Source organism: Sylvia atricapilla, chromosome 18 (genome assembly GCF_009819655.1).
Source record: "Sylvia atricapilla isolate bSylAtr1 chromosome 18, bSylAtr1.pri, whole genome shotgun sequence".
NCBI classification, from domain to species: Eukaryota; Metazoa; Chordata; class Aves; order Passeriformes; family Sylviidae; genus Sylvia; species Sylvia atricapilla.
Genome location: NC_089157.1, coordinates 281,521 through 300,324, shown reverse-complemented (window position 1 = coordinate 300,324; position 18,804 = coordinate 281,521).

The following is an 18,804-nucleotide window of genomic DNA, read 5'->3' as shown; positions in this document are numbered from 1 at the left end:
CTGCAGCTGGTAATGGGAACACACAAGAAGTGTAGGCTTCTCTGTGTAATGATTTTGGTCAAAGTTGTCCCTGCCTAGGGACTTTTCACTTAGAGGACACAAGGATTTAAAGTTCATTGTTTTAAAAGCAGACAGAATGGGTTTGTTGTTGTTAAAACCATTTTCCATTGAGAACTGCCCAAATAATTGCCCTTTTCTATCCCCCTTCCCTGTTCTCCACCCTTTGTAGACCTAATTCAATACTAATTCAACTCTAGCTTTCCTTAAATGCCATTGAAAGCCAGCAGGAAAACTCTGTCTGTCAGAATTACGTCTGTCAATGTTTTTGGAAAGTCCAGATTTCTTGTTTTCTCTAAGATCAGGACAGGAGTTCACAGTTAACTGAACCAGGAAACCTGGCGCAGCTCCTGAGTTCTCAGTTTCATTTTAGCACTTCATTGTTTGGGAGAGGATTTGTATCCAGAGACGCTTCTGCCATGATTATGGTGCTTTTCTGGAAGACAAAGAGGCTCAGTGAACCTCAGACACAGAATTCCAGAATGGGTTGGGTTGGAAAGGACCTTAATGAGCCTCTCATTCCAGCTCTCTGCAATGGGCACCTTCCATTAGACCAGGTTGCTCGAATTTATGTGTGAATGGCTGGGCCAGTGTTTTGAAGAGAATTGTCATTAAATCCAACCTAAAGCTGGCTATTTCAGGCTCAGGGACACTTGGATACTGGCTGAGCAGCCCAGGGCGAGCTGCTGACATGCACATTGCTGCTCCAAGGAAGGCAGAGCTCAGGGGGGCTCCTTTGCAAAGACTTCCATAATTCGCTATTCCTGAAGCACAATCTGCTCAGTTTACACCCTGAGCTGTTCCTGGAGGAGACCTTGACTTCAGACCCACCTGAGCAGTGTCCAATGCTGCAGAAGGGGCTGCAGGAGCTGTGCTGCAAGCCCAAAGTACAAGATGGTGCATAGGACAGAATTAATCCATCTACTCTGAAGAAGAAATTCTCCTTGCTAGGGAAGGAAACAGCTTTGCCTGATGAAAAATTAAAGAACCCCTGGCCTGGTGGTTTCCCCCTGGGGTGAGTTAAAGCAGCAGCCTGAAGAGAGAGGCAAAACTTTCCCCTCACAGATTAACTGCAGATATACTGCCCATCTCAGAGAGGTTCCTCAACAAATTGCCCTCCTTGTTCCCCTAAAATCCAGGGGGATTTTCATCTCTTCCTCTCTCCAGAACAGAAAAAACTGAAAGAAGAACAAATCTCAGTTAATTTTCAGTTAATATTTTGCTGAGACTGAATTCTCGGAGCTGCACCACCCCAGGCTGAGCCAACCCAGAATCTCCCTCACGTGGCATGAATGTTTGCCACTCTGATTTTGGAGGGAAGAGTTTAATGTGGGCATTTTCTGCTGACTGACCAAGGTTACTGTGTAGTTACTGAGAAGAGAAGCAGTTCCTTTGGGATTTCACCCTTTCCCCAGGTTCAACGGAGTGGGAGCATTGCCCCCCTCAGGACTCAGCTGTGCCAGGAGCAGGACAGGGGTGACAGAGCCATTCCCAGCTGTGGGACTGCAGGGCTGGCACCCCACGGGCAGAGCGGTGCCTGTGCCCTCCTTGCCCTCCCCAGCTGATCTCTGCCATCCCAGCACATGGAGAGGTGGGGGAGAGAACTTGGCATGAGGGTTCCTGCCCCATTAAGCACCACTGAGCCCCTGAGTAACCCCAAAGGGGCTCCAGCAAATCGGGCAGCAGTGAGGCCTGAAGAACAAGGGGGGCTTTATTCAAACACCTGCAGCTCTGCTCCCAAACAAAAACAAAGGCACGAGCTTTGCATTTTCTTCTTTTATTACCCACCTTAAAAAAAATAAAACACAACCCTGGTCAGCCACGGGATTCCTGTTTTTATGGAGCCCATCCTGCCATGCTATTGCTCCACAAGGACATTCCTAATGCCATTTAGAGGTCAGGGTAAAAAGGAACCCCGGCCACTCTGTAGGCAAGGGTTGTGGAGGAGTCATTCCAAAGGTGATCCCAGCAAAACCTAATTCTGCCTGGCCACATGGTGAGGCCAAAACAGCAATCACTATGCATCCTGGCTGTAAAATCAAATTAAATAAAAGATCCCATTTCACCTAGGGCCTAATACTAATTTGTGTAACATTTCCATTATACAGTGCTGCCTACAGAAAACATACACTGAAGCACTTTGACAATTTAACAGGGAACATTCCAATAGGAAACATTATTAGATTTTCCCATTAAGCTGCTCGGGGCACGCGCTCACTTAATAGACATTAATTACATTAGCAAGGCTGCAAATTCAGTCCTTGTGGAATCCGAGTGACTTTTACAAAATTGATTCAGTCCTGAAATTTCTGTAAGGACACAAGGAAAAAATAAAAACAGATAGAAAATTGGAATAAAGCCACTATGTCACCACTTTCTCAGCAGTGGCTTTAAAACACTTTAATGTACTGGCATGTTTTGCTTTCACATTTCCAGAGTGGAATTTTCACAAATTTCTCAGCTTGGCAAAATAATCTGAGACAGCTCATGATATTAGAATAATAGAGTGGAAAGAATGGTTGAAACAGCAAAAAAAGGCTGAGTATTTCAGTTCAGTCTATTTGTGAAAATATAACATATTTCCTCAGCATGTGCTTGTGCCCTATTATGTTCTACGGGGGTTTAAATAACACTTTGAGTCAAGAAGACATATCCTGATTAGCCTAAATCAAGATCTAATTACAGAAGATTGTTGACAAATCATTTCAGACAACATGTAAATGCAAGTGAAACAGTATATTGCTAATACTCAACAGAATTACTCTTTCTGAGATAATTAACTTTGGCCTGAATGTAGCAGAGCCAAAATTTAGGGCTCTACATCCACTGAGAGCTCACCTCAGCCATAGTTTGGGAGAATTCCCAGTTTTCTGCTGACTGCTGAGGGAGCCTACACAAGGATTTGAGATTTCACAGCTACAGAAATTTACTTCTGGCTCTGTCATTGATATTTTGAAACTACAATTCCTCTTCAGTGGTGCTGCCTACCCCTACACAAAACTCTGTATCCCAGGAAGATGCAAGAACCTTTAACAGCTCGGTGGCAGCCTAAAAGATGACCCCCACTTGCAGGCAGGGAATTTGCCAAGGGCAGTGGCAGAACTGAGGCTCCAGTGTGCTCCCAGGGACTCCAGCCCTTCCAAGGGTAACCCCCGGTGCCTGCTCCTGGCTCAGGGAGTGGCACAGACCCAGCAGATCCACCTGGGCTGGTGAGAACTATCTCTTGGCTTGGGGCTCTTCCTTCCTGCAAGCACACGGAGAGCACTGTTATATATATTATAATATATAATGCAAGCTCCTAAACCTTAATTAGTCACACTGTGCCTTAAATCCAGCAGTGAGCTGATGACTTAGGGCTCTGGGCAAACCTTTCTGTTCATTTAAAGATTTCAGTGTTAGAAATGCTAAGTATAGGCACTTGAAGCATATCCCTACCTTAATCCCTTCCCTTACTCTGAGTTGACAAGATTCCTAACAGATATGTTGCATTATAGTTAGGTTAAATTTAAAAGAAGATTAGGCCCGGATGTAAGTTTCTGGAGAAGTGGGAGGTTATAGAGCTCATCACAGTGGCACAGGAATGCTGGACTCGATGATCTTGGTGGTGTTTTCCAATTTTAGTGATTCTGTGATTCCAAGGTAAAGGACCCACCCGAGCCCATTTCCCCCAGCCCAGGCTGGGGAACACGAATTTTATCCCCCTGAGGCTTCAGTGCTGTCATTCCTGGCTGCTGGGTTATATCCTTGATGGAGTTTTATCAGCCTCAAGAGGGGGAAATCAGCCCTGAGGTTCCCTTTCATTCTCACTGCTGCAGGGCTTGGTAGCTGAAATAGGACTCTGGTGCTGGGTTACTGTTTCCCATCAAAGTGACACAACGTGTGACAACGTGTGACTTCTTCCAAAACCGGTGACTACACTAGGAGTGAGCGTCCTGAAGAAATGTTGGGATTCCCCCAGAGACTGGTGATCCTCCACAGCTCATTATTTTGAATTAAACACAGCATGGATACACACCTTAGCCTGGCTTACCTCCATACACAGGGTACATGGAGCACTGGAAGCTACTCTGATGCTCCTCCCATCAGTGTGGAAAAAGCAGGATCAATGTTTTCCCCAGCCAGGAGAGACCTGCTCTCCCAGGACCTTCCCAGCCCTGCTCCCCTCATGGGCTTTAATCCAGGTCTCCCAAGGTGTGAAGTGATCTCATTTTGAACTGTTCCAGTGAGAAACCAGCCAGGAGGAATCTCAGCCCTGTGTGCCCTGAGGTTTTACTGTGGGATGTCCCTATGCCCAGGAAGGTTGTCTCCAGGTGCTGTCCACCACCTGGGCTGTGGGGCTCTGGGTGAAGGTAGGAGACAATGGAAAGGGCAGGGATTTCATCCTGATGTTACTGGGCAGACCCTGAACTTGAATGGGCTTTTTGTAACTCTGCTCAGCCCCTTGGATCTTTCCTTGACCCTTCCCCAGCTGCAGGCCCAGGGCTCTGGCTGTGCCCCTGTCCTTGGGGAGGGATGTGCCTGCACCCCCCACACTCTGGACACTCCAGAGAGGAACAGCCACTTCCCAACATCACTCTGAGGAGGCAAAGCCAGGAAACTGCTTGTCTCAACAGCGGACTTCTGTCAGCTTTAAACAGACAGGCTGGAACTGAAAGGCACCATTAGCATCCCGTGGCCCAGGCAATTGCTCAAGTCCTGTCGTTTGGGCTGAAGTGTCATTTAGACTAACTGGCCTTTTCCAGAGGCCAAACACTATTTGTGAACCCTCCCTTAAAACTACATGAAGCCAATGACATTCCCAGTGTGAAGTCATCCACGTTTAAAAGATCTAATTAAGCACATGATAACATCAACATGACTTCTGCTCCACTCCAGGAGCTGTCATCACACAGAACCACTGTTTCCTGCAGGTTTTATCATGAAATCCATTATATTTGGCATTTTTCTTCAGTCCCTGCCATAAGGATGCACACTATTAAAATGCAACTCTCAGCTTTCTAATTTAACTCCATTTCTACCAGTAATACTTCGAAGGAAATAAAAGGCGGGGAGGGGGGCTCTAAAAATGACCCACTTGTAATTAAGACCTTAGAAGTAGAAGCTCTCTCAGCAGGCCACTCTCTCCTTGCCATCATGTCCTCATTTGCAATAGCAAAGCTGGGCTTAGAAGCATGAAAGGTATTACTTAGCTCAAGTGATGTGTCAGGAAGGCAGCTCTGGCTGCAGATAATCCACTGAAATCAGCACTAAACCCCCCAAAGCACAGGGCTTGGGCCATCTCCAGCCTCGAATGGTGTGCTGGGACAGCTCAAGGGACCAAGCTTGGCTTGGCAAGAGAAAATTGATTCTTCACAAAACCAGAATGTTCCACCAAAGAAAGTGAATGAGTGTAATTACGCCAGGTGTTTTATCCAAAAATAAGCATCGTGTGGGAAACAGAACCTCACTCAGCACCAGCAAGTCAAAGGGCTGGAAAGGAGAGATAACCAGACCAGGGCTGGAAAACAGAGGTTTCTGGGCTAAGCCCAGTCAATGCTGCCTTTCTGACAAGTTTTCCCAGTAGCCTTTTGCAATGGGAAAGAAACTGTGGGTTTGAGGAGCTGATGGCACTAAGGATGGCAAAAAGGAAAAAGTCTTTGAAGTGTGGCTCAGCAGCAACAGGCTCTGCTCAGCCCAGGACAGCCAAGCCAGCACAGTCAGTGGGCACTGTGGGGGACAGGGGAAAGACATTCCAGCCTGAAGGATGTCTTCTGTCTGGGACAGAAGATTTGTTTCATGCCCCAGCTGAAACCCAGATGCTGTTTTTCACATGGCAAAGGGCCTGCTCTGCTCACAAGGTGCACAGAAAAGGGACATTTGACTGACAGCTGTGGGCCTCCTCCAATGGGCAGTTCCACAGCTCTAATGGCATTGGAGGCACAGCTGAGCCTACTTCTAGGAAGAAGGGGTAAAACTGAAAAAAAACCCCACTTTTCCACCTCAAAAAATGCCTTTGCATCTATTCATATCCATGCTCTAGATAGGCAAAAAGGGAAGGGAAAAAATCCTCAATCCATGGGAGCAGGAGAGATTTCTGCCCGTGTTGGGAGCCGCTCCCTGGGGAAAAGCAGGCCGGAGACTGAATGAGAGGGAGAGGAAGCTGTTGCATTGGCTGTGGTCCTCTGCTGAGCAGAGAAATGGCTGCTCATGGACAGGCCTCAGAGCAGCTCAAGTTCCTGCTGATGTGCTGCAGAGAAAACACACTCTGCCCACTTTATCGGACCTGCAATAGCAGCAGAGATCAGCCCTGTGGGTGTTTTGATCCAGACTCACCTGAACCCCAGCAGGTGTCCTTTCAGGGCTATAACTGACCCGGATCCCTCCACCCTCCTGAGCCAGAACAAGGAACTCGATTTATCTATGCCCATTTCATTGACTGGGGAGGTCTTGGTGTGAGGATACAATGGACGTTTTATTCTCCTTGAGCTCCAAGGCATTAGAGGAACATAACCAAATCCACCATGATCTGTAGCACCTTCTGAACAATCCTCTGTGGAAGCCAAAACTCGGTACAGGTGTGTCCCAGAATTTTCTCAGCACAGCATTCTAGGGTCAAGGGAGCAGCCTGAGCAAACACAGACAAGGAGACATTATCACATTTTGTTTTCCTTTATCCAGTGAAAATTGATGATCAAGTCCTTGGAACAGAGATTAATGTCAGAGGGTCATAGAACATAGGCTAGAAGGGACCTTGTGGTAATCTAAATCCATCCAACCACTCCTCAAAAGGCTCATTTCTGGCAGATATTTGACCTCTTCAGAATAAGAGGGAAGTTTCCAATCCATATTTTAAACAAGAATTTTCTTTGTCTAACTACAAAATACTTAGTTCTTTTCTCTTATGTATAAAATGGCTCTAAAGGCACTTAAGGTAATTTCAAAATGGAATCAAACTCTTCATGAAAAGAGATACTTGTGAACTTCTACATTGTTTCTATCACAATAATTCATCTTGGAGCAATAAAAACTCCAGGAACTCATTCTTCTCTTGTTTTTAACCTTTATGGTCAGCCGAGATATTGTTGTTTTCATCTAAAAATATTTAGAATTTCCAGCAAAATAAATTATTTCTACTTCCACAGATGTGACATACTGTGGCACCAGGGGAGCAGTAAGGACACAGGGGATTTGCTCTGGAGAGTTTTGGTGCAATGAACTCTTTCCACATTTTTCCCTGACCTGGTTTCATCCTGAGTTCCTGCTTGTGTGGAACCAGGATAGGGGGGCTGGCAGGGAGGGAAGGAAGCATCTTCATACTTCAGTGAACATGTCTGAGAGTTGCCAGCAAAGTGTGAAGCTCTGGGGTGACTGATGTGGAAGTGTTATGCCATATTTCCCTCCCATAATTACAATTTCATCATGTAATAATAATAGGTTGTGATTGATTGTGACCCTTCACTACTGCAGAATGTTGGTCATCAGGAAGAGCTGATTGATCACTGGAGCTGTCATTTGACCATGCAGACCCCTTCCAGCAGCTTTTGGAAGGAGACTGAAAGTATTTTAAAATAAATTAGCCTTTAAAATATCCCAGGTCACTCTCAGGTGTCTCTTACTCCTTTCTACCCTCATCGTGCCAGCTAGCAGAGCAGCAGGTTGCTAAACAGCTGTTTCAAATGGCAGCATTTGGGTGCTGTAAACCTCCAGAGATCCTTCTTCACCTTAGACCCCCTCCAGGTGGGGAGACACTGGTGAAGGAGAGCAGAGATCATCCCTCAGGCTCCATAGGGACAGTTTCAGCTAGTGGCTTTAACACCAGGGCAGTTTCTGCTCTCTAATCCTGCCAGAGAGCAGGGGCCCAATCCTCAGATGGGATTTGTACCTGCTTAAATGCTTTAAAGAACTGTGGGCTGAGAGCCAAGAATCCACCTTTGATTGCAAGCACAGCCACAGGCTCCCTGCCCACCCCTGGGTAAATCCCTTTGCACTCGTGAGGGATGGAATTTCTCCTGTCTGAATGGCAATGTTTTTGGAGACAAGGACTGAGCGTTCCACAGAGTTGTTGTCCATCCATCCCAATGGGATTCAAAGTGACCAAATACCTTTTGGAGATTCCTGCAACAGCCACAAGGACCTTACACTCCAGGCTTCATCTCTTTGCACCGCTATGAGAAGCTCAGCAGCTTCCCAGGTGACTTCAGGCACTGTGTGGTGTCAGTACATTAATAAACAGAGCTCTGCTCTCTGACAGGGACACAGCCCTGCACTCTGCCAGAAGTGTTGTCAAGCAGCTGTAACTGTAATTGTACGCCTGTAATCGAGCTCTCAGAAGGATCTGCCCTGAGGTGAGCCAAGGAGAAATTTTACAAATGAAGATAATAGATGTTTGTGCCACACACACACATACACACACACAGAGCTACGATCACTCACTTGATAAACCCACCTTTAGCAGTAGGTGCAACAGCCTTGTCCGCCACAGCTGAATTAGGGTCTCTCTGGTACATTTATGCCTCAGCAAGCAGAGTGGGGCTGCTTCTTACCCTGCACTGAGCCATGCCTGGAGCAGGCCACAGTAATCCATGTAACAGCATCTTCATCCTACAGATATTCATATATTTCTGCAGATTTCCAGACAGAATTCATTATCTGCAGGCATTCACCAGAACATCTGGAGAAACAGGGCCAGCCACATTGTTAACATCAATCAATTCTGCTAGCTTGAAGTCAACACAACTTGCCCTTGACAAGAAGTAGTCAATCTTTCCTAAACTATAAGCTATTCCTGAATTTATTGTTTATTCACAGGTTACATCATTATTTAAACTTTAAAACAGGAGAGTGAAGGTGGTGAACAGCAAAAAAGATACACATGGATCCATCTGTAGTAGCCAAGTGCTGATTCAGAATTAACAGTTCTGTCAGGGTAAGGGAAGGCAGATTTGGGACCTCTGCTCTCAGGATGGAAACAACACAACGGTGGTCTGGCAGGGTAAACAGCTTGCCAAAACCCCTCCATTGAAACAATCCAAGAGCATAAAGGAAGCCTTCCAAAACGCAGAAGTTTGTTTCAGCTTTTTAGACAACCTCCTAAAAGGCTTGTGAACCTCTGAAGAGCCAGCAAAACCACCCAAACACCCGAGGCTGAAGTGTTCTGAGGTAACAATTTCAGAAATCGTTGGTCCTGAGGCCCAGATCCTAAATAGGCTTCTAACTAACACTGTAAGCAAATTGCTTCTGTATTTTGAAGCTAGAGGCCATAGAAAACTAGTCCTCATCAGTATTCCATAGGAAAATGAGTGCCAATGGACCAAGTTGCTGTTGAAAATAGGATTTACAGGATAAGAAAAGTGCCTGATGATAAATCTTTTGGAGTATCTGCAAAATAACAAGATACATCCAGAAGATTGAAGTCTCCTGCCACTATTCTTCCTTGAGAGGGTAGAAAGTGGGGTCCCTGAGAGAGTCAGGACTTCTGGAGGTGGCCTTCAGCAATGACCCCATGGTTTGGTCTGTGCAGACACCAATCCAGCCCTTCAGCATCATCTTTAAAGACCTGCACACAAGCACAAGGGTTGATCCCTTTTACAGGTGGGGTGGGCTCTGCCACAAATGGCAATGCAGACACTTAACAGAGGCTTCACAGACTCCTGTTCCACAGGGATTCCAATCTCTGTGTCCCAAATCCCAGCACCTTGACCTCCTTACTCCAAGATATTTTGCACAGGACCCCTGACCCCACACAGTGTTGTTACGTTGGAATTGCACCCCTGGCTGCTCACAGTTTCTCACTGATGATACAAAACCACTATATTTTCCAGCACAATACTCAAGCAACCAAGTTGCCAAACATGTCCTTAATCAAAGATGCATAAAGCAAATACACACAGAGAAATGCAGTGAGACCCGAGCGCTGCTCCCTCTCCACGGATGAATAATGCCAGCCCCAGACATGGCACGTGAATTTCCCGAGGACTGACAGCCAACTGGATTTCCTGTACAGCTCCATGACTTCATGCATGCGTGGTCTTGTCAACAGAGCCAATCTGCCTCAGCACCACAGGGCTGCTCAAGGGGGGCTCAGCACCAGCTGGCCAGGCCTTTGCTGCTGTAATTTGAGCTTAGAAGCTCCATAAATGCAGGTCCCACCAGATGCCATAAACCCCACAGGAACCAGTGAAATTAGTTGGACAACTTCAGCTGCAGCATGTGAAATGGGGCTGATTTGTACCAAACTGAGGATTTGGCCCTCCACATTGGAATTTGATAAAAAAAGCTTGAAGAAAAATTAATACAGTATTGTTCTATGTCCCTGAGGATTACCTGAGCAGACCACAGCCCATGCTGCAGATGGAGATGCAACATGTGGAATGGTTTGGATTGGAAGGGACCTCAAGGATCACCTAGTTCCAAATTCCCTGCCATGACCAGAGACACCTTCCACCAGACCAGCTTGTGCAGAGCCCCATCCAATCACCTGGACCTTTCCAGGGATGAGGTAGCCACAGCTTCTCTGGTCACCCTGTGCCAGGGCCTCACCACGCTCACAGGGAAGAATTTATTCCTTATGCTTAGTGCAAACTTGCCCTCCTTCACTTTGAAGCCATTCCCCCTTGCCCACGTGACTGTGACCCCAGGTTTTGTGTAGGTGTCTGCTAAATTCCACACTGCACTTCAGCAGGGATGCCATCCCTGTGCTCTCTTGGTGCTGATGGGCCCCAGGAGATTTGTGCTTTGGAGCTTACCCCTGGCAGTACTTGGCCTGAAATTTACTCTCTCCATCATTCTCGTGATCAATGAAAGCCAGGGGCTGTTTGACAGCTCTGCAGTCAATCCTGGTTTAGCCCATGACTGAACAACACTTCAGGTGGATTCGGATACCAGAACAGCCCAGTGGCCTCAGCACGTCTCCCTGTCTGCCTGATAGAATTCACTGCAGGTGTGCTCAGGTATCCCCTGGGATATTGGGCTTTTACCTGCTTCTTGCTGTAGAGACACTTCCAGCTGTCAAGGTCCACCCCCCAAGTCCCCACGGTCCCATCTGCCTGCCTTCTGCTGGGCCAGAATTAGCACAAGTGTTGGTGCCACTCCATTCTCCAAAAATATGTTTTCTTAATTTTTTAACTGCATGGAAGTTTCTGCAAAGCAGGTTTTTGTGGGTGAAGTGGATTTTCCATAGGAATTGATGAAAATCTGGGAAGGAGAAATGAGTCGAAAACTCCTTTGCATTTTAGAGGCATTTTCCTTGTTTGGCTTTTTTATTTTCAAGTTTTGCTTTGGCTTAGGAGGAGGGGAGAGGGGACATAGAGTAAGAGCAGCTCTGCATCTCCTACAGCAGGATATAAACAGCATGGTCTGTCCTTTGCCCACTGAGATGTGGGATCCTGGACTGAGAGCAGGTTTGACAGAGGCTCTCCCAGTCCTCAGCAGAGACAGATCATGGAGCAACCAGAGTCCTCCAGCCTCGTGGGCTGCAACTACATGAATTTGATTTACCTGCACTTTCCCTTTGCTCCTCCCAGAGCTCAGCTTTAAAAATTCAGCCATGGAGCCTGGTCATCCAGGAGGGTACAGGTGAAAACATATGCTGGTTTGGGCAGGGATATAGTTAATTTTCTTTATAGCAGCTGTTATAGGGCTGTGATTTGGGTTTGTGCTGTAAACAGCATTGATAACCCAGGGATGTTCCTCCTATGGCTGAGCAGGCTGGCACAAAGTCAGAGCCTTTTCTGCTTCATCCCACCACTTAAGGGGCTGAGGGGGCACAAAGAGCTGGGAGGAGACACAGCCAGGACAGCTGATCCAAGGGGTATTCCAGACAATATGGCTTCCTGCTCAGCAGAGAGAGCTGAGGAAGAAGGAGAAAGGGAGAACATTTGGAGGGATGGTGTTTGTCTTCCCAAGCCAGCATAACATCTGATGGAGCCCTGCTGTCCTGGGGATGGCAGAGCACCTCCCTGCCATGGGAAGTGGGCAATGCATGAGTGGCTCTGATCTCTTTGCTAACTGGCCTTTTGCTTTACATCTTGAACTCTCTTTATCTCATGCCACAGGTTTTCTCAGATCTACTCTTCCAATTCCATCCCTCATCCCAGGAGGGGACAGTGAGTGAGTGGGGCTGAGGTCCTGGCTGGAGTTGGACCATTTCAGAGAAGAAGACAATGGTAAATCCTAGCCCACTGTCACCATATAGCCCTTGAAAGGTGTTAGTGAAACACCAGTGAAATGCTGAACTGTAGGTGACTTATCTTACCACAATTTCACTCCATGAAGTGTGAGTTCCATGACCTGTGTCCATATTCAACTTAAATTACACATCTGTTGTCAAGGTGGGCATGACCCACTGAGCTCAGGAAATACCCACATACATGCAAGGTACCTCTAAGAAGCCCCAGCCCACGCAAAGGACACAGAAAAGCACTATTTGTTCCTGTGCAGTGCTCCGTTTCCCACTCTCCACACTACCCTCCAGCCATCTATTCACTGCCTGCAGCTCCCTCCCAGCTCACCCTTTGAAGGCAGTGGATCTCTGCCAGCTGAGACTCGGCCTGCCTGGCACTCCTGGCTGTGCTCCCTCCTGCTTTCCCCAGGGAGGTGCTGGAGCAGCTCTTGCTGCCCGCCTGGGTCACCTGCTCACCAGGTTACCTTGCAGCAGCCCAGGCTGGCTGGCAGGGGCAGTTCCTCCCACGGGAGATGCAGAGCTCTTGGTGGCTGAGGGTAGCAGGCTCTGCTTGCTAAAGTGCTTGGGAACAATGGGATTTCTTTTGGGGGTCAGGCCAATACATGTGAAGCATCATATATAACACTTTCTTGCCTTTCTAAATCCCCTGAGTTACTTTTCTCTGTAGCTGGGACTGGTCCTGTCACACACAGAGTATTTTCTGGTGGCTTTAGATTATGCTCAAAGACTACACTGCTACAGAAACCCCAGCAGAGCACACACTTCCACATTCCAAGTTCACCCCTGTTCACCCACGGGCAGCAGAAAACAAAGGTTCAGCTCCTTGCCCTTGGAGCTACCTAGGATTCAGGGTGGGGTACTGGAAGAAAAAAAACAGTCCTGCTTGGGAGCATCCTTGGGGTAAAAACCAACACATGAACCAAAGCACTAATGCAGAAACACGAACACTTCCAATAACCAGGACACACATGCCTGGGACAGAACTGTGGATGACTCAAGTGAAGGAACCAAATTTTAAACCTCAGTACAGCTTGTATCTGTGGTAAGAGCCAGAGATCCTGGAAGAAACAGAAAAGCCAGTGATGCTCAGTGAAAAACACTTGAAAAAAATTCCCTGAGAACTACAGGAAAAGGCCTCTTTTTTGATAGGATAAAAGCCCAAACCAGACCCTGAATATGCAGTGTGGTACTAGAAGGAATATCTCAGGGAGCACGGATAAGCTAAAGTCCTGGGTAAGACCTGGGTTAGAGCCTACCAGAGTTCCTGGGAACGGAGGCTGGAGTTGTGCCATGAAACCAAAGCTACACTCCCTGCCCCCTTTCAAGGGTGATGCAGGATTATCTAGGGATTCTCTCCTTATTAAAAAGAAAAAAAAAAACTTTGCTTCAATGCCAAAAAGTTATATAAAAATAATTAATGGCCAGATTAATGAGAGAGAGTAAGTAATTAGAAATCAAAAATGAGATAATTCTGTTGTAGACATGAGTGATGGTAAGAAATAAATTTTATTTGGCTGACACTAGTTAATTAGCTGGAATTGTGGCGCTTTCTTAAATTTTCCTTGGTGAAGCTTTTAAGGTTTTGACACATCAATTCCCAGCTAAATAACCTCAATGTCAAAGCAGCCAGTTGCATCTTCTCTGCCAAGCCATTTTTGGAGCATATTATTTTAAAACTTCATCCCTTTGTTCAGGATTTTGGTGGGTACCAGTACATGGCCTGTAATTTCTGGCAAAAGCCCAATATCCAGATTCTTCCTGAGGGCAGCTGGTACCAATATTCTCCTTACCAGCCCCTGGTGGGATGGGGAAAAGACCAAGGCAAGAAAAATGGTGATGCCTTCACGGCTGTAAGGCCAGGACCCTCAGCACTGCTGCACTGCTGTTCATCAAGCATCTGAGAGGATTTCATGAGCATGAATTAGGGTTCACAATTAGACCTGACTTTATAAATAGTTGCAAATAATATTCCTGGAGGACGATGCTCTCCAGTTCTTAAGCAAATTGCTCCAGTGAGAATGGCTGATTCTTGCAATCCTATTCGTAAGCCCCTTCTCAGCGGGAAGAGCAACATGAGGAGGCAGAAGTCAAGATCTAAAAGTTCTGCAGTACTGAATCCTGGTTTGCTGGAAAATAAGGGAAAGAAGCAGGAGAAAAAGAGAATAAACAGCTTGGTGAGAAGAGCTCAGAGACAGTGAGACCAGCCAACCCACTGCACATGTGGGACCAGCTGCTCTCCCAGACAGTCAGCTGTAGGACCCTGCATCCATCAGGTGTCTTAAAGAAATTAACCTCTTAATAAAGCGGAGGAATCCTGATCTATATGAAGGTCTGAGGACTTGCAGTGGCCATAAGATATTATCTTAACTGAAGGTACCAGAACAAACTTTTGACACAGGGATTCCTCTCTCCAATAAAAGAACCATTTAACAGGTGCTTGCCTTGCATAGAAATATTTGAATGATTAATAACCAATTAGTCACTATGTTGGGGGTTAGGTTTTGTTCCTTTTTACTCTAAAGATTTTTTTTTCCCATAAGTTACCAAGGAGACTAAATGTCGTACTTAAGACTATATAACAAAACAAAGGGATGGCCGAAGCTCGGAGGGGGGTGGGGTTTTGGGGCAGACAAAAAGGACAGAGTTTCAGGTAGCCAGGCTGTCTGGTTTTCGGCGTTCGGGGAGAAAGCATTTGGGCTCTTGCTGGAGGATTTCACTGCAGTCCAGTCTTGGAAAATCTGCCATCATCTGCTCGCCCTGGAATTCTGAGCTTCTCTGCCGCCCTGCGAGAGCTGGGCCAGCCCTGCCCTGCCATCGTGGTTCCATCAGCGCTGCTCGTCTGCTACAGTGCCCCTGCATCCCCTGCCCTGCCGGGACACCCTGCCCCTGCCCTGCCGGGACCCTTGCCTCTGCTCTGACAGGACATTTCTGCCACTATACAGTTACCAGCCCGAGACTTTTTTTCCCCACTATTCCCAGCCTGGTGCTCTGAGGATCCTGCAGAGGCACCGAGACCAAACTGCCCTGGGTTTTTGTGAAGCAAAGTCCTCGAAGTTCTTGGTACTGTTTTTTGTTATCAATGCTGTAGTTGTGTTTGTTTGTTTGTTTTGTTATATATTAGTAAAGAACTGCTATTTCTATTTCCAAAATCTTTTGCCTAAAAGCTTTTAACTGAAAAAATTATAATTGGGAAGAAGGGTGGTGGTGGTGGTTTACATTCTCCATTCCAAGGGAAGCTCCAGCTTCCTGGCAGATACCTCTCTTCCTAAACTGAGAGACACTATTATTACCTTTCTAAATATGTGCATTTGGAAAAGTTTTAACATCATGATTCTTAACCACACGGAGAAATTGGAGGATAATAGTTTAGCTTCAAATAAAGAAATTTCAAGGCAGATCTAGTGTCTAGGTAACATTTTTGAAGGGTAGAAAAAATAACAAAAATTGCAATGCCCTGGTAGTTGGGGACCTGGAACTGCCAGCAGCACAAACTCCCAGCAATTTGAACACCAGGCACAAGGAAAATACACTCATATATAATAAAGACATCTTCCTGAGAACAGGCCCCAGTGAAAACCTTCTTAAGCTTTAAGGTGCTTTTAATGAATCTCCAATATCCACAAGCCCAGGTATAATTTTATTCAAACTGGGAGTAGTTTTCAGGGACATACAGAGGACAGGAATGATGCTGAACCCCACAAGGACTCCCCTTTCCTCTGCAGCACCAACCCCCCTGTGAAGGAAAGTCACCCACATTATTTCCAACCCAGAACTGAGCAGCTCATATAAAATACAGAAATGAGGGACACGGGTCCATGAGCTGTTGTAAAATCAGGGTGAACTCAGATCCAAACTGCCTCCAGGACTGACATCTGCTGGGGCATTCACACCTGGGTTGGAACGAAATCAAGGGGAGGTGAGAATGAGGTAAGGAGCAGCTTAGCTCCATCAAGCTGAGGTCATCCAGCTGTGCTGCTTGAAAGTTACATGGGAATGTTAAAGTAAAATCTACATATTTTAAAAATGAGACACCTACAGAGTTTAAGCATTGCCAGAGTTTGGGAGCAGCTAATTACAGCCCTGACCAGCTGGAGGTTTCCAGGTTAAATTCTGCCTAAATTTTTTAAATTAAATCTTGTGCTCTGTTCTGATTCCTTCTCTAGAGGGTGTCTGAAAAATGGACAATCTGAAAGAGTATCATCAATTACTCTGCACCACATGCAAGGCTTGCAAAGAAAAATTAAATTATTTAAATTCATTTTCAGTGGCATTTGATACACTACAAAGATCTGTATAATTCTTCAGGTGTTGCTTTGTTGCACTGCCCTGTGACTCTTCTGAATTTAATGATAATGAAGTTGTATGTCAAAAGATGCTGAGTGTGTAGGGAGCAACAGCAACCACGGGCCGCAGAGGCTGGATCAGCATCACCACAGTAAGGGCAAGGCTTTGGGAAAGTAACTCGGCACTGGAGGGGTTCTCCACTGCAGCCGTAAAGGACTGAGTTTGTCCTGGAGCATCCCTGAGTCCATCCAGTTTTTGCAGCAGGGCCGAGGATAAATCCTGGGATCTCCTCCCGGACGTGGCAGTGGATGCAGGCGTGTCCGGCGGGGCACATCAGCCCCACGCCTCTGACGGCAGCTTCCGAACACCTCCGAGCCCGGGAACAGCCCAGGCTCCGAGCGGCTGCCGGGAGCCCGTCCTCCTCGGGGAGCGCCGTCCGTGCTCGGGGAGCCCCATCCCCGCTCGGGGAGCGCCGTCCGTGCTCGGGGAGCCCCATCCCCGCTCGGGGAGCCCCATCCGTGCTCGGGGAGCCCCATCCCCGCTCGGGGAGCCCCATCCGTGCTCGGGGAGCGCCGTCCGTGCTCGGGGAGCCCCATCCCCGCTCGGGGAGCCCCATCCGTGCTCGGGGAGCCCCGTCCCCGCTCGGGGAGCCCCATCCGCGCTCGGGGAGCCCCATCCGTGCTCGGGGAGCCCCATCCGTGCTCGGGGAGCCCCATCCGTGCTCGGGGAGCCCCATCCCCGCTCGGGGAGCCCCATCCGTGCTCGGGGAGCCCGTCCCCGCTCGGGGAGCCCCATCCGTGCTCGGGGAGCCCCGTCCCCGCTCGGGGAGCCCCATCCGTGCTCGGGGAGCCCCATCCCCGCTCGGGGAGCCCCATCCCCGCTCGGGGAGCCCCATCCGCGCTCGGGGAGCCCATCCCCGCTCGGGGAGCCCCATCCCCGCTCGGGGAGCCCCGTCCCCGCTCGGGGAGCCCCATTCGGGGTATGTCTGTCCCCCCGGCCCCAGCACGGGCTCCTGGGCTTGCACCGCCAGCTCTGGCATGGACGTGCCAGTGCGAGGACGGCACTTCAGCCCTCCGGAAAGAACACAGCCGCGCCTGTCGCTTCGTAAAATAGAGTTTTATTTGTTCATACAAATGGTATGAATTATCAGAATTCCATTTTCCTAGAAACATCTTTCTCTGTGTAAAATTAATTTGTGTTGTACATACCACAAAATACTCCATATACTTTTTTTTTTTTCTTTTTTAGATTTTCTTTTTTGTGGCTTGTTTGTTTTTCTTTCTATTTTGTTCTTTTTCTTTTTTTTTTTTTTTTTACAAATTGGCTACTACACTATAGAACCATGTTACAGACAACACATCACTAATAGCTATACTGCACTTCTTAATACAAGACTGAATGAAACTCAGCCATAAATTAATGTTACAATTTGAAAAAAAATTGACCAACCAAACTTCTACTCACATCTCCAAGCTTAATTTAAAAATAAGGAGGAGGTATATATAAAAAATGTACTGATTCCAATATTAGCAACCAGATGAACACCACAGATAATTCACCTTCATTGTCATATTTGTTAGGTAAGGCTTTTTTACATTAAAAGTCTAGTGCAGACTTCATTATGAAGGATATTGAGTCAGGACTAATAATTTGCTTATGGTTAGAAGAGCGATTCTTCACTCTGTATTTCCACTCTCCAACAAGTTTACTCCAGACAAGAGCTCTTTGTAGCAGGGCTTGATTATACAAATTGAGCCCACACTCTGCTGTATAGCTGAGGAAGGCATTGGGATATTAAAAACTCGTTTCCAGGAAAGCAAGGAAGACAACGGTGATGTGCAACTCTTCCAGCCGGCACACACTCCAGGGGGATGCACCTGGAAAGGAGCCCGTGCCAGCACCCAGGTCCTGGAGGCTCCACCACTGAAACGCTCTGGGAAATGGCACAGCCACAGCTGGGAGCTCACCCAAGGGCCAGGTGGAGAGGTCAAGCTTCTTTTGTGCATTGCATAAGCTGCAAGAAGGAAGACTGAGGTTTTGAGAACCAAAAATCATCTTTTTTTTCCCTCCAGGAAGTATTTTCTTCTCAGTGCCTGTAGCTCCTCCCCCTCAGTCACCCAACAGTGGCAGGGTCTGGGATAAAGCAGACACACTCCTGCATTCATCAGCTGTCGCGGCAGCAGGAAACAGAGCCAGGGACCTGGCTGGAGTTGATGCCAAACCCCTCAAAAGTGCATAGATCCATCCAGCTGCTCAGGCCTGCAGCTGGATTTTGCAGGACAGGAGGAAAGTAGAGGCTGTCA